At 33.4% G+C, this 13,735-nt stretch overlaps 1 long non-coding RNA gene and 1 pseudogene across 1 annotated transcript; both read right to left on the bottom strand.

The window, feature by feature from the left end:
• Positions 1-1,367: 1,367 nt before the first annotated feature.
• LOC149417026 (U4 spliceosomal RNA) lies at positions 1,368-1,498 on the bottom strand (annotated as a pseudogene).
• A 2,630-nt stretch (positions 1,499-4,128) lies between these two features.
• Positions 4,129-9,662, bottom strand: LOC149417027 (uncharacterized). Its single transcript, XR_016303401.1, has 3 exons — positions 9,538-9,662; positions 4,718-6,739; positions 4,129-4,290 (listed from the first exon to the last, which is right to left on the bottom strand). It is a non-coding gene; the product is annotated as an uncharacterized LOC149417027 (long non-coding RNA).
• Between the last annotated feature and the right edge of the window lie 4,073 nt (positions 9,663-13,735).

Raw genomic sequence — 13,735 nt, forward strand, 5'->3', positions numbered from 1 at the left:
TCGCTTAGGTTTTGTCGGACACATAATTCCGATATATAGGCTGGCGCCATTCCCTGCAATGCTTTGAAGGTCATTAAGCAGATCTTGAACTCTATTCTTTCAGGGCATCGAAGCCAATGAAGACGATCCCTTAGAAGCGGGGTTATACGACAATGCTTAGATTCACCAAAAATCATTCTCGCCGCAGCATTGAAAACGGACTGGATTCTGTTGAATTGTTTTTTAGGTAGGCCAGCATATGCACTATTACAATAGTCCATACGTGAGACAACGAACGAATTTATGAGTGATTTTGCTCCATCAAAGGGAAGGCATCTCCTAATTGATTTTATCTGCCTTAGATGGAAAAAGCCAGCACTTACAGTTTTTGAAATTTGCGATTCAAGAGAAAGACAATTGTCTAAAGTGAAACCTAGAAATTTTATTTCCGTAGAAGGGATTATATTTGTATTCTGAATACGGATTGGACTGGAGTCGATGAGGGCTTGTCTTCCAGGAGAAGCTATCCAAATAAATTCCGTCTTTGTCGGATTAAGTTTGAGTTTATTAACAGACATCCAACTTGAAACCGTGTCAATGAAACTAACCACCTCGTTTTTAAGGACGTCTTTTTCATCCGGGGAGCAAAACTTGAAAATCAAACGTATAAAATAATGTATAGTACATTTGCGGCACGTTCCAGGGAGGTAGATGCTTTCAATAACACCTTGGTGAAAGACCACCATTAAGATTACTTATTCGAATGATTTTATTTACCCCTACCTAATTTTTATTATTTTAAATATATATATATGTAAATATGTGGCTATCGAAAATTATACACCAAGTTTTTAAAGCATGAATAATGTTAAACTGATAAACTATATCAGTAAAACATACGACACTAAAACATATCACTAAAACTAAATTTCCAAGGCTATTATAATGATCTGAAGTAGACCACGCTTACGTAATTCTATAAATGAAGTCAGTAAATATATCAATAGTATCTACCCCCGCACTCGTATGTAGCCCAGAACATGCATTCTATTGGTTAGTAAGTGTGTCTGATATTTGGTAATGTATATATTGCATTAGAATGGTAAATGGAATTTAATAGTGGCAACGATGTTGGGGCTATCAATTAAGTTGTTAATGACTCTGTGTAATAGAACCAGGTCTAACATAATTCGCCCGTCAGACAATGCTAAATGATAAATGCTTATACAGCCAGAGAAATGATGAGATGTAGTCGATATCGATATCATAGTGTTGTCTTATTGCTGATTCTTCCCTATTGCTGATTGTGGTGTAAAACACTAAAAATATTTAAAACCAAAAAAAAATTGCTTGTAAACGCTTTATTACCTATAATACATTTTAATTATTTCACAATGAAAATAAAACAATTTATGGTTTAGACCTTTCCCTCACCGGTAGTTTTATAAAAGTTTTCAACTAGCAATAATCGCACCTCGGATAAACCTCATTGGTTACGATATCGCCACTGTGCAAAGTTGAATCATTGTTCTCAATTTGTTCATTTAGGAAACCTTTAGGACTCCACGCAACAAAAAAGCAGTAATTACGAAGAGTAATAAAATACAATACAACTATCAATTACAATAAAATACAACTATCTTTGTACTTTGTATTTAACTTTACTTAAGAAATCAATTATCAAATATAGAATCCTTAACGATAAAGCTATCCGCCGCTAAAAAGTTTCCGTTTTTATTAATAATTATTAACAGTCCACAGGCGATAACTGTAATCTTGTTTTTTTTTTTGTAAATTGGTCTATTGCGTGCGTGTTTGCGAAAGATTTGTCAAATTTGGTGAATATTTAATAAATTATTTGTATTTGAAACGAAAAAAAGTGAAGTGATAATAATCTTTAAGTTTGTTTGTGTAATAAAACGTATTTTTAAGTTTCGTCTAAAGTGGTATCTCTCCAGCTTATCAGATTTTATTATTTTTTACGTATTCTATCCGTTTGTAATATTAAAATTTAAAAAATCTTTTATTTGCTTTCAAAAACAGTATTTCACTTTGGTATATATTCAAATACAGCGAATCGAAGTAATCTGGAAATATTTCTAAATGATTCTAAAATCTCAAAAGACCCAATCTCCCGAACAGCTTGTTTGTTAGTTAGATTCACAATTTTACTATAAAAAATTAAGTTTGCCTTTCATAATTTTATGTTTTAAACAGTAAATCATAAATAATAAAATTATGTACTTATTACCAAACTTTAACTCTGAGAATAATAATAATATTTATTTATTTACCTCACTCTCTCATTAAAAATTGAGGCGTATTAGATCTATCAAAAAATGTATGCATAAAAATGCAAAAATCAGTCATTTTAAATGCATTCAGGATAATGAAATATTTATGTTGAGGGATGAGTAAGATTTATAGGCCATCTTAGGAGTTCTACCGAGCCGAACCCTCTGATATGAAAATATCTGGAGTCGGTGAATTATTTTCCCATTTCATCTCTGGTGTGTTGACGTGTTGTTCTTGTATTGTTTTGTATTTATTTTGCTTATATAATGCACTTAATGTTGATTGACTAGATGATCATTTGTGGAAAAGTGTGTGGAAGGGTTGTGGAAGGGACGGCCGGCATAGTCCAGTGGTAACGCATTGGACTGCCATTCCGAAGGTCGCGGGTTCGAACCCGGCGTGCGCAAATAAAAATTTTATTTGATTAATTTGTGTTATTTCACAATTAATTAATTAAAATATTAATTAATTAAAATATAATATATAGTATATTTGCGGCACGTTCCAGAGTGGAAGGTACTACCAGTATCGCCCTGGTGTAAGACCACCATTCAGAATTGAAACGTTGCTCCAAATGGCTTTAGCCGTGTTTAGTGACTAGATCTGAATAGCCAGGTACTTCCTCACCTTCCTCTTTCCCTTCCCCACTTACCTTCAGCCTCACAACATCTCCCAATTGGGGATGCCATAGTGTCACTGGCTCCAGACGGGAGCAGTTGGGACTCTTGTGAGGTATTCACTATAAAAGGGTTTAGTTTTTCCCATGGAGAAGATTCAACCCGGACATAAAATCGGAAAAATAATAATAATACTTTATCATAACTTCGGTGGCTGGATATTGATTTTCCCATGATAATATACTAGATGCGTTATTAAAAAAATAACGTAATAGTCACTTAAATGACGTTTCAATTTCAATATAGGTATATATATGGAAGTAAAGTAGATAAATATTTCCCATTATAAATATATAATAGGAAAAAAAAACTAACCAACAAAAGTTTTCATACAAAACCAAAATGGAATGCAGTGTGATGACGTCAGAATCAACAGATTCAGTTATACCAACCAAACAGGGCGTTTTAATGTGAACCGTGTTTTATTCATTTTTTAATAAGGAATTATAAATTCTACGTATAATAATATATAGTAAAACTTATATATTCAGAATCAGCGAATGTTGAATATATGATATTTTTTTAAATTAATAATATTTTTCCATCTAACTTTGAAGCTGGCGATGCCACTGGGTACACATAGGTTTTTTTAAATTTCGTATTTTTGTAAATTCCTGTCTTTTATTTTAAGAAGTTCTTTGTTTGACCAATAAATTTTAAAGAATTGATTTAAGAAATGTACTTATTAATGTGACGATATATTTATGATGCTGAAGAGGTTCACTAATATTTTATTTCATTTTTAAATAAATTAAAATTCAAAATGCTTAAACTTTTTTTAGCTTTATTGAGCCTGTTAAGTTCAGTTTTTATCCATACTTTATTTTCGTTCATTACATGATGATGAAAATACAGTTTTGTTTATAAAATAATTTATTTAAATGGACTCTTGAAGAAAAAATTTGTAGAAATTTATTCAGTTACGGGGTAAAATTAATGGCAATTTATCAACATGTATGAAGTAAAACTGAACGAATATATCAACATCATTTATGGATGATTAAAATGAAAAATTTTAATCATAACGAAGGAAGCTGACTTTAAAAAAATCAGAAATGTATGGTGGAAACTTTAAAAAAATTTTCAACACCTGTTTAATATTCAGTCTCCTGGATACCTACTTTATTACGATAGGATTTTTCAGTTATAAATAAATAGACTCTTGAGATTTCTGTCTTGCTATTTATATTATTATGCAAATTACAATAAACCAGCATGTGACAAAAATTTATTAAAAATAGTATGAACACCTTTACTAACAGGTAGGGAAAAAAAGGGATGTGTCAAATTATCCAATAGCACATCAGATGGCACCTTGCTTGTTGACACTGGTTACAATCTGGAACAAATAAAAATATTTTTTTGTAAACAATTGCAAAATTTTCCTACGGACCTAATGAAGCAGCCGCCTCTGGCTGTTCTACGATCATTCACTCTGTAGGGTTTTTTTATTTACTGAACAGAAAATATGCTAAAGATTTAACCATAAAAATATATAGATTTTTTAGTGAGCAAGAAGACGATTACACTGTTACTTTAATACTTACAAAAATTATGTGACTTTATCGCGTGTAGAATGTACTCGTATGACGCACAAACGAAGAATTCGGGGGCAACACGACACGATCAAGTAAATTTACTGATCGAGTCGAGTCATCTCGAATTTTGATATGACAGAAAAACGTGAATAATTGTAAAATGTATTTTTAATGAAATCTCAGTTGGGAATTTGTTCCGCTGGAGCATTACAGAATGGATATCCTTACCTATTTATACATGTTGTGCGCAGTTAACAAAGGGCCACGTCTGCTGTTGGATGGTGAAAACGCAGTTGATAATCCACCTGGATACTGTGAAAGATAAGCATTTTGTCCAGCTTGACTGAAACTGCGATCCTGATAAGGATAAGGCATTGGATTGGATTGATCTGGATATGGCATAGGAACTTTCATTTTATGTACCACATTAGAAGGTTGAGGTATTGCATATGGCTGACCTGGATATGGCATGGAAACTTTCATGTTTTGACCCCCAGGATTTAGGAAAGGCATTGGATATTGTCGACCTGAATATGACATAGGAACTTTCATGTTTTGACCCCCAGGATCTAGGAAAGGCATTGGATATTGTTGACGTTGAAATGACATGGGAACTTGCATGTTATGTACCATATTGGAGGGTTGAGGTATTGCATGTGACTGACCTGGATACGGCATGGAAGCTTCCATGTTTTGACCCTCAGGATCTAGGAAAGGCATTGGATATTGTTGACCTGGATATGACATGGGAACTTCCATGTTATGTACAACATTGGAAGGTTGAGGTATTGCATGTGGCTGATCTGGATACGGCATGGAAGCTTCCATGTTTTGACCCTCAGGATCTAGGAAAGGCATCGGATATTGTTGACCTGGATATGACATGGGAACTTCCATGTTATGTACAACATTGGAAGGTTGAGGTATTACATGTGGCTGATCTGGATACGGCAAGGGAACTTCCATGTTTTGACCCCCAGAATCTAGGGAAGGCATTGGATATTGTTGACCTGGATGTGACATAGAAATACCAACATTATGATCTTCAGGGAATGGATAAGGTAATGGACTGGGTTGACCTTGATTAGGCATAAGGTAAGGATTATATTGGTCGGAATAACTCGTAGGGTTTGTTTGGCCCTGGTACAAATTAATGTGATCAGGATGAGATTGAGAGTCAAGATAGTGACCAGGATGCGTCCCAGCGTATGTCTCAGGAACTACATTCATTTCATCCTCCAATGGATCTGGTATATTTTCTGCAACAGATATATCATTTTTTTCTGGATACGTCTGATAACTTATCAATAAATTAGGATCACTCCCAGATTCACTACACTCTGCACCGCATTTGTGGTGTCTTGTATGGGAGCATTTAATTTTATCACCAACTGGTACACACGTTCGTGGTTCCATTACGACGCAGCATATCTCGTTATAGGTTCCTGATTCATCCTCGGCAAAGCCATGTGATTCTTCTCCGTGATTTTGCGATCTATCGTGGTTGTTAATATTTAGCGCCCCAGTCCGAGAGCCCAACGTGATATTATTAATGTTGACTCCATTGATATTAGTAGGGACGTTATGAATATTATAACTATCCACGATATTAGTTATATCTATTTTATTTACAGGATTAGATGGGGGGTCTTGTTGAGTTAAGTTTTCTGCCTGTCTTACATGGCGGGCTTTTGGTTCGGCAGATACTTGCACATTTACTATTGCCGGCGGTTCTAGAATTCGTATTATTTGTGGTTCTGGGATATTTACCACTGGTGGCTGATTGCAAGTATCCGATGTGCACGTATTCTCTCGGACACATAGCCCATTTTGCAAACTTGTTGAATAAGGACACGAGGCAACAGTCAGAGGAGCACAACCTCCATTAAAGTTAATCATGGAAGGCTCACACTCCATTCTCACGTTTTTATCTACAATGCAATTTTGGGAGTTGGATGAGCAAGATTGTATGAGTGGTTCATTTAAGCAGACTCCATCTTTTAAAATAAAAGGGGCAGGACATCGCAAGTTTTGTCCTTGGTTGATATCTTCGCAAAATCCATTTTTGAAGACAGTGTTCACTGGGCAAATATTATTTGGAAAGCAGTAGTTATTATGTTGAGTAGTTCCAGGCGGGCAGTTCAGGACGGTTGAAGTTTCTTGGGAACATTCCGATGATGTGCACTCTGTGTTTACCATAGCTGCAATGCACCATACCAGCAGTCCATAGACAGTCAGGCGATACGTCATCTAATCGAAAAAAGAAATTATAATTTTTTTCACACGAATCTTAATCTTGTTATTGAAAATATTGCCTATCCCTGCTTTATCATTACGAAAACTCATTAAAAGTGCTGGATGCTTCAAAAAGTGTGAGAAATTACCTAAATAAGTTTTTAAGTTAAGCCAATAGATTTATCTTGTTTTTAGGGAAAATATACGATTTCATCACTTTCAAGAGAAATACATATGGGAAATATTAATAATGGAGATTCCTATAAACACGAATAATGAGAGAAATTTATTAAATTTCAAAGAATTTATATATATCAAGATATGATGTGTAAACGTTTAGACATTTGCGCTGATGATGGACATCGTAATGTTGTCCAAAACGTTGGCCAAAGAAGGAGGTAGCGCAACGTAAAAACGAAAAAATAAACCGCTTTAATTGATATAAAGTTCTGCAAAAGTTCTATTCAAGTTATGCTAATATTCCATTACTGACCAGTTATTTCACAGTATTTAATTATTTTTTTTTTAAAGAAAGCAAGAAAAAATGTATATTACAGTAAATAATAAGATAAAATACAGAAAAAAAAACAGAAAAGTTCCAATAAACTACTTTTCAGTAGTTTGTCGATGTAAAATATATAAATAATAACAGAACTTGAATGTATTATATTATATTCAATTGAATTTGTTAATAATTCAAATTCTGTTAAACAATTAGACCTCAAATATCCACACACCATTATAACGTGATGAAATAATAATTATTGAAAATAATTTTATTTTATCTACATTTTAACTCGTCTTACCCATATAAAAGATTTTAATCGAATTGCTTGGCGTTTAGTTCCCTTGAATTTTAATAAAATACAAATTTTTCAGAGTAAATTACTTTTATGACATTGAATGGGCCAAAAGTTAGCTCACATGTTTAATTATCGCTGATAACCCGAAGCTTTTTAAAAGACCATCGGTCAGATATAATCGTAATACCTACATCAAATAATCACACACTAACTAACTAACGGATGCCTCAGAAGAATTTTGGTTCCGATCGATATTGCCACATGATCCGTACTTTTTGACTACAGAAAAGCAAAATCAGACTGGCTAGAGGCTACAACCGTAACACATTTTCCAGGAAGATTACAAATGACTCGTTGCTGCTCTTCAGGATATTTTCCCTGAAAGAGTAATTAGCTGCCGAGGATACATCAACTGGCCACCGAGGAGTCCTGATTTAAGCCTTACAACATATTTCTCTTGAATACCTTAAATTTTTAGGTTCTTAAAAAAAATGTGTTGTTTTTTAACATAATACGGTAAAGCTGAAATTCCCTCAATAGAAAAAAATCACGAAGTATGCTCCGAAAGTTTATAAAATAGATGCTATTCTGTTATTTAATGTTGTATGAAAAAATCCACAGTGTACCTTTAAATACAACTTCAGTATTTGTCGAGAGATTTTTGTTCCATTTTAAACAAGATGTGTTTTATTAAATATTTTCACAATTTTCGCTGAATTATTATAGTTTTTTTTTATTTATTTCAGTGTGCTCCCTCTAACAGTAATATTTACGTATCTCCTTTTCAAACTATATTCATCTACTTTTTGAAAGCTTACTAAGGAGTTTTAACGCCTACTGACTTTCCTATGGAACTACTTAAAAAGTAAAGTTTTAAACTCTTTACTACCCAACTTGAATGTTTAAAACCGAAGAACTGATTCCTCTCTGAAGAGGAAATCAATGCAACTCCGGGAGCAAGGCTCCTGCGAGAGATTTAAAATGTTAGTTCCAGGCTAAACAAGTATGAAGAAGTGTAGGGTACTCATTTATAAATGGTTGTTAGTTCCAGGCTAAATAAGTGTGAAGAAGTGGAGGGTACTCATTTACAAATGGTTGTTAGTTCCAGGCTAAATAAGTGTCAAGAAATGGATGGTACTCTTTACAATTAGTTGTTTTTCATAACTAAAAATTCAAAAACTGCTCTGTATTTTAACAGTAATTAAAACGAGTTTCAACCCTTTATGTTGTTTAGTAAAAACACGAAAAACATTATGAGACATTTTTATTTTCAAATGCGAGAGCGGGGCCAAGTTTTAATATTAAAAAAATAATTTAAGTTAGACTTTACAATATTACACGAAATATTTCAATTAATTCTAAATCGATATTATTCAAAATCTTGAACGAATTCTATGGTAAAATTTAGTAGAATAAATAAATAAAAACATTTCTGAAAACTGTATTCCATCAACAAAACTAGGAATCGAACCCAGGATTTCTGTCTTACCATGACAACGGCAACGGTACATTTACGAAAAATAAAGTTGCAGTTTGAAAAGTGTTAAAAAATACAATATATTTTACAAAGAAGTCCCTAAATTTAAGGAGAAAATATAATGTTGAGTTCATTTTTACATAGAAGATGGAAGATTTTTTTATGGGAAAGAAAGGCATTATAAATAAAAATAATATTCAAAGAAAACAAGATGTTTTGTGATCCAAAGATCTGTCCATTCTTCGCTTAAATTTCATATCGTAAATTCGGTCTCTCAGCGTAAATTCAAAATCTAATGAAGTTTACTAATATGACGTCAGGCATTGTAAGAGAGACAGAGTAAGCTATGTTGACTGGCTGTCTCTATCTAATGGTCAAAGGTACATTTCAGTGGCGACACTGGTCTCCAAAGAAATCTACATTTAAAAGTTGTCAATTTTAAATTATTCTATCTTTATATTTACTAATAATGCAAGAAGATGAGATAAGATGAGGAGATAGTAAATGGTTCAGATTTAAATGAGTTTGCTCACCGTTCCGAAGTCCGTCAAACTCTTCGACACAAAACGATTTCAAATAGACATCATACAAACATATGTCATGTAAAGCACCAACCACCACCAAGTAATTCTGAGAAAATGAATCCAACATCAACTTTTATAAGGAAGTTTCAAGCAGAAATTACATAAAATTATCTTACGTATACACAACCAGGGTATATAGATTTTAGTGTTGTATGTAGATAAGACAGACAACTCTTGGATCATCACTCTTTTTATGACACGAGGTTAATTTTGTTTTATTTATCAATTGCTATTTTAGCTCCTTGTACATTTCGGCGGTTGAGGTGACGTAATAATAAGTTTGTCAATAGGGGCAGACTGGGAAAATGTGTTATTTTTTAATTGCTGTCCGCAAAAAATTACAAATTCCCTTGAAACAATAGGATCGTAGCCTTTGATATTGGGCGTTGACCAGCGGAATCGAAAACACTAATTTTCAAACTTCAATACTTAAAAGCAATCAAAATTACAATACATAATTGAAGAAGGATATAATACTAATAAATTTAAACGGAACGCGAAAAAGAACAAGACACCGAAAAATAAAAACAAAACGGTCACAACTAGGAATCGAACCCAGAGTCTCTTGTCTTACTCGACCATTGGAACCAATTTATTAAGCGTCACATTTAATTCATTAATAAATAAATTTAGAATTAAAAATATCATCTTGCAACTCCTTTTTCTCATATTTTTGGCAGTCACCTTTGTTGAAATGATTACAAAGTTTCTAATGAAATTGGTTTGTAACCTAGATGGTGTCTTTGATAAACATATCCGATTTTTATTTGTATGGAATACCTATTGATTAATTATTACATTTGTGGGTTAAAAGAAAAAGTTTTTCCTGAAATTACAATAATATAATATGTGAATATATTTGCATGAATACCTAAGGAATCACCAACATTATTTTAGATTATTTGAAGTCTCCGGCGTTGCCAGGCTTTGCGACAGTTAGCTTCCTCTTGTTTTGAAGTTTGCAAAATGTTATTAACCTCATTCAACCACTCCGTCCGCCCAGTGTCCCACAGACACAGAGCGGACACTATTTTATATATATATATAAAAATATATAAAAATATATACTTGTTGAGTTTATTTCTCTTTTAAGGGTAGGAAAAGGGGATGTGGGTGGTTTTTCAGAAACTCATGTGTACGGGACATGTTTGCCTGCACAAGGAAATACTGTAAATAATAAGCACCGGCACACATCAGCCCTCAACCTGGGTCATGATGTAAGTAAAACACCGTGAGGTATTCTATCCAAACCATCATAAAAGAAAGACGATTCAAATCATTCACATTTAAATAACAAGTATTGTACTGGTATACAGAACGTACAAAGGGGTGTAGCTTATAGGTACATACTTCATATTTTTACAGCCAACCCAATACACAAAAAATAGTTATATGAATTTCAATACAACTGGGTTTTAATACACAGATAGAAAACTGGGGCAATCGGAATTCTTTCAGCGATAATTTCAGATTGTGGCACATTGTGCATCATCGCGCCATACGATACAGCAAATGGCGTAGGCGACTGTTGCAGCAGTGGCCAGTTCAATTGGTGGCCAGCAGGAATCGGCCAGCCTCTAGGTTGTCAGCATCAATGGCTAATTCAGTCGGTAGCCAGGAAGAATTTGCCAGCCTCTAGGTTTTCGGCATCAACGGCTAATTCAGTCGGTAGCCAGGAAGAATTGGCCGGCTACTAGGTTGTCAGCATCAATGGCTAATTCAGTCGGTAGCCAGGAAGAATTTGCCAGCCTCTAGGTTTTCGGCATCAACGGCTAATTCAGTTGGTAGCCAGGAAGAATTGGCCGGCTACTAGGTTGTCAGCATCAATGGCTAATTCAGTCGGTAGCCAGGAAAAATTGGCCAGCCTCTAGGTTTTCAGCATCAATGGCTAATTCAGTTGGTAGCCAGGAAGAATTGGCTGGCCTCTAGGTTGTCAGCATCAATGGCTAATTCAGTCGGTAACCAGGAAGAATTGGCCAGCCTTTGTGTTAAACGACAGATTTTGTGATAAAAGCCAGTATGCTATTGATTGACAATTCTCGTTAACATGTTTATTAAACTCGTCAACATCTCCAGTACATTCAAATAACAGAGCAGTGTCATCAGCAAACATTGAACATTCTGTGCCAGCAATTATTGGAAGTTCGTTTATGTACACAAGGAAGAGGAGAGGCCCAAGAATGCTTCCTTGTGGCACGTCCTTGTTTATGGTTCTCCATTGTGATTCTATCATGTGTTGCATCATTTTTTCGTCAATATTTGAAATTTGAACTTTCTGCTTACGATTGTTGAGGTACAATTCAAACCATTTTAAGGCTAAGCCCCTTATACCAATGTGTTCAAGTTTAATTAGAAGAAGCTTATGGTCAACATTATCAAATGCTTTTGAGAGGTAGAGAAAAATGCCTACGGTTTTTTTGCTAACATTTATACTAACCAGAATTTGGTTTATGAACGTAAAGACTGCGTGTGTTATTGAACGACCTTTACGAAATCCAAATTGTTGTGGACAAATTATTTCGAATTTTTCGAGGAAGTTATAAATGCGATTGTACAATATGGCTCTTTCAAATATTTTTGAAAAGTTTTGTAATAAGGACATTGGCCTATAGTTTGAAATTTTTTGTTTAGGCCCTTTTTATACAGCGGCACAATAACGGATTGTTTTAAGTGTTCTGGGAAAGTTCCAGATTCAAATGATTTATTTATTAGTATTTTTAATGGGTAACTTAAAGCTTCTGCACATGTTTTTATAATTTCTATAGGGATTTTGTCAGTGACACTGCTTTTATTTTTTGATAATTCTGACAATTTCCTCTTATAGGTGATATAAAAATGATCGAGAATGTTTATTTGTGACTGTTTTAGCAGATTTTGGACGTTGTGATGTATTTTGTGGTGGTGGCGGTGGTGCAAAGAAAGTGTTAAATTCATTTGCAATGTTTTCTGGTTCTGATACCATGTTATCATTTATTTTAAGACAAGTTTTTGGTTTAATTTTAGATTTTGAATTGCTTAAATTTTCTTTTATTATGTTCCATGATACTTTGGTCATATTCTGCGCATTCTGAATACGTTGACTATTGTTATTTTGTTTAGCTATATATTTTACTTAACTAAGATTTTTTTGTATTGTTAGCAGTAGTTTATGATTGACATGTCATTTGTTTGTTTTTGTTTTATGTACAGTTGTCTTTTTTGTTTAATAGATATTTTAATACCCGGTGTTATCCAATTTATTTGGCGTTTTTGGGGACGTTTAAATATTTTGAAAGGGAAAATTTCATTACATTATTTATTTCATTTATGAAGTATTATTCAAATGATTTCAGTGTTTCCCAACATACACATGATAAGTAATTGTTACATTTTAGTATTTTCTTTGTTAAATAATTGTTTTTTTGTTTACCATGTTTGTTTTATATTATGATCTGTTTTTATGTGCATTAACTATGCCATAGCTAATTCCGTGACTTCCCATGTGTAAGAGCTTTGTGATATATTTGTTCCTATATGATCAATTATACTTTGTCTATTTCCTTGTATACGAGTAGGTTTGTCAATAGTCAAACGTATATTGTGAGATTTTAATGTGTTTTTGAGTGAATCAGCATTTTTGTTTTTGTAGCTTGTGTCAATTTTTGTCAGTTTATTGTTATTTGTGCAAATTTTGTTAAATAAAAGTTGAAGTTGTTAAAAAAAAATATTAATAATAGATTCATTATAGTAAACTGTACAAATTATCATTTTAAGCTTTGGTATTTCAATACCAACGCATTCAAATACAAATTCATTCGTTATTTGTTTAACACTTTCTAGCTCTGTAAAAGCAATGTTTTTGTTTATGTAAATGCAGACACCTCCATGAATATGGCTCTCTCGACAAAAAATTGAACCTAATTTATAACCCTTAAAATTGATAGATGTCGCTTCATCCTTTTGTAACCAGTGTTCGCTAGCACAAAAAACGTCGATATTTTTTTCACACAAAATATTTTCTAATTCTAAGATTTTATTTCGAATGCATTGTACGTTTTGATGAATTATATTGATGGTTTTTCTGGCTCTATTGAACTATATTAGAAACTCTTCATGGTGAGCAGGCGAACTTTGTATGTTAACGTAAAAACTCTCTTTGGTATCTAAT

The sequence above is a fragment of the Hesperophylax consimilis genome, chromosome 16 (assembly GCF_061612785.1).
Source record: "Hesperophylax consimilis isolate HC1 chromosome 16, BYU_Hcon_1.0, whole genome shotgun sequence".
Classification (NCBI taxonomy): Eukaryota; Metazoa; Arthropoda; class Insecta; order Trichoptera; family Limnephilidae; genus Hesperophylax; species Hesperophylax consimilis.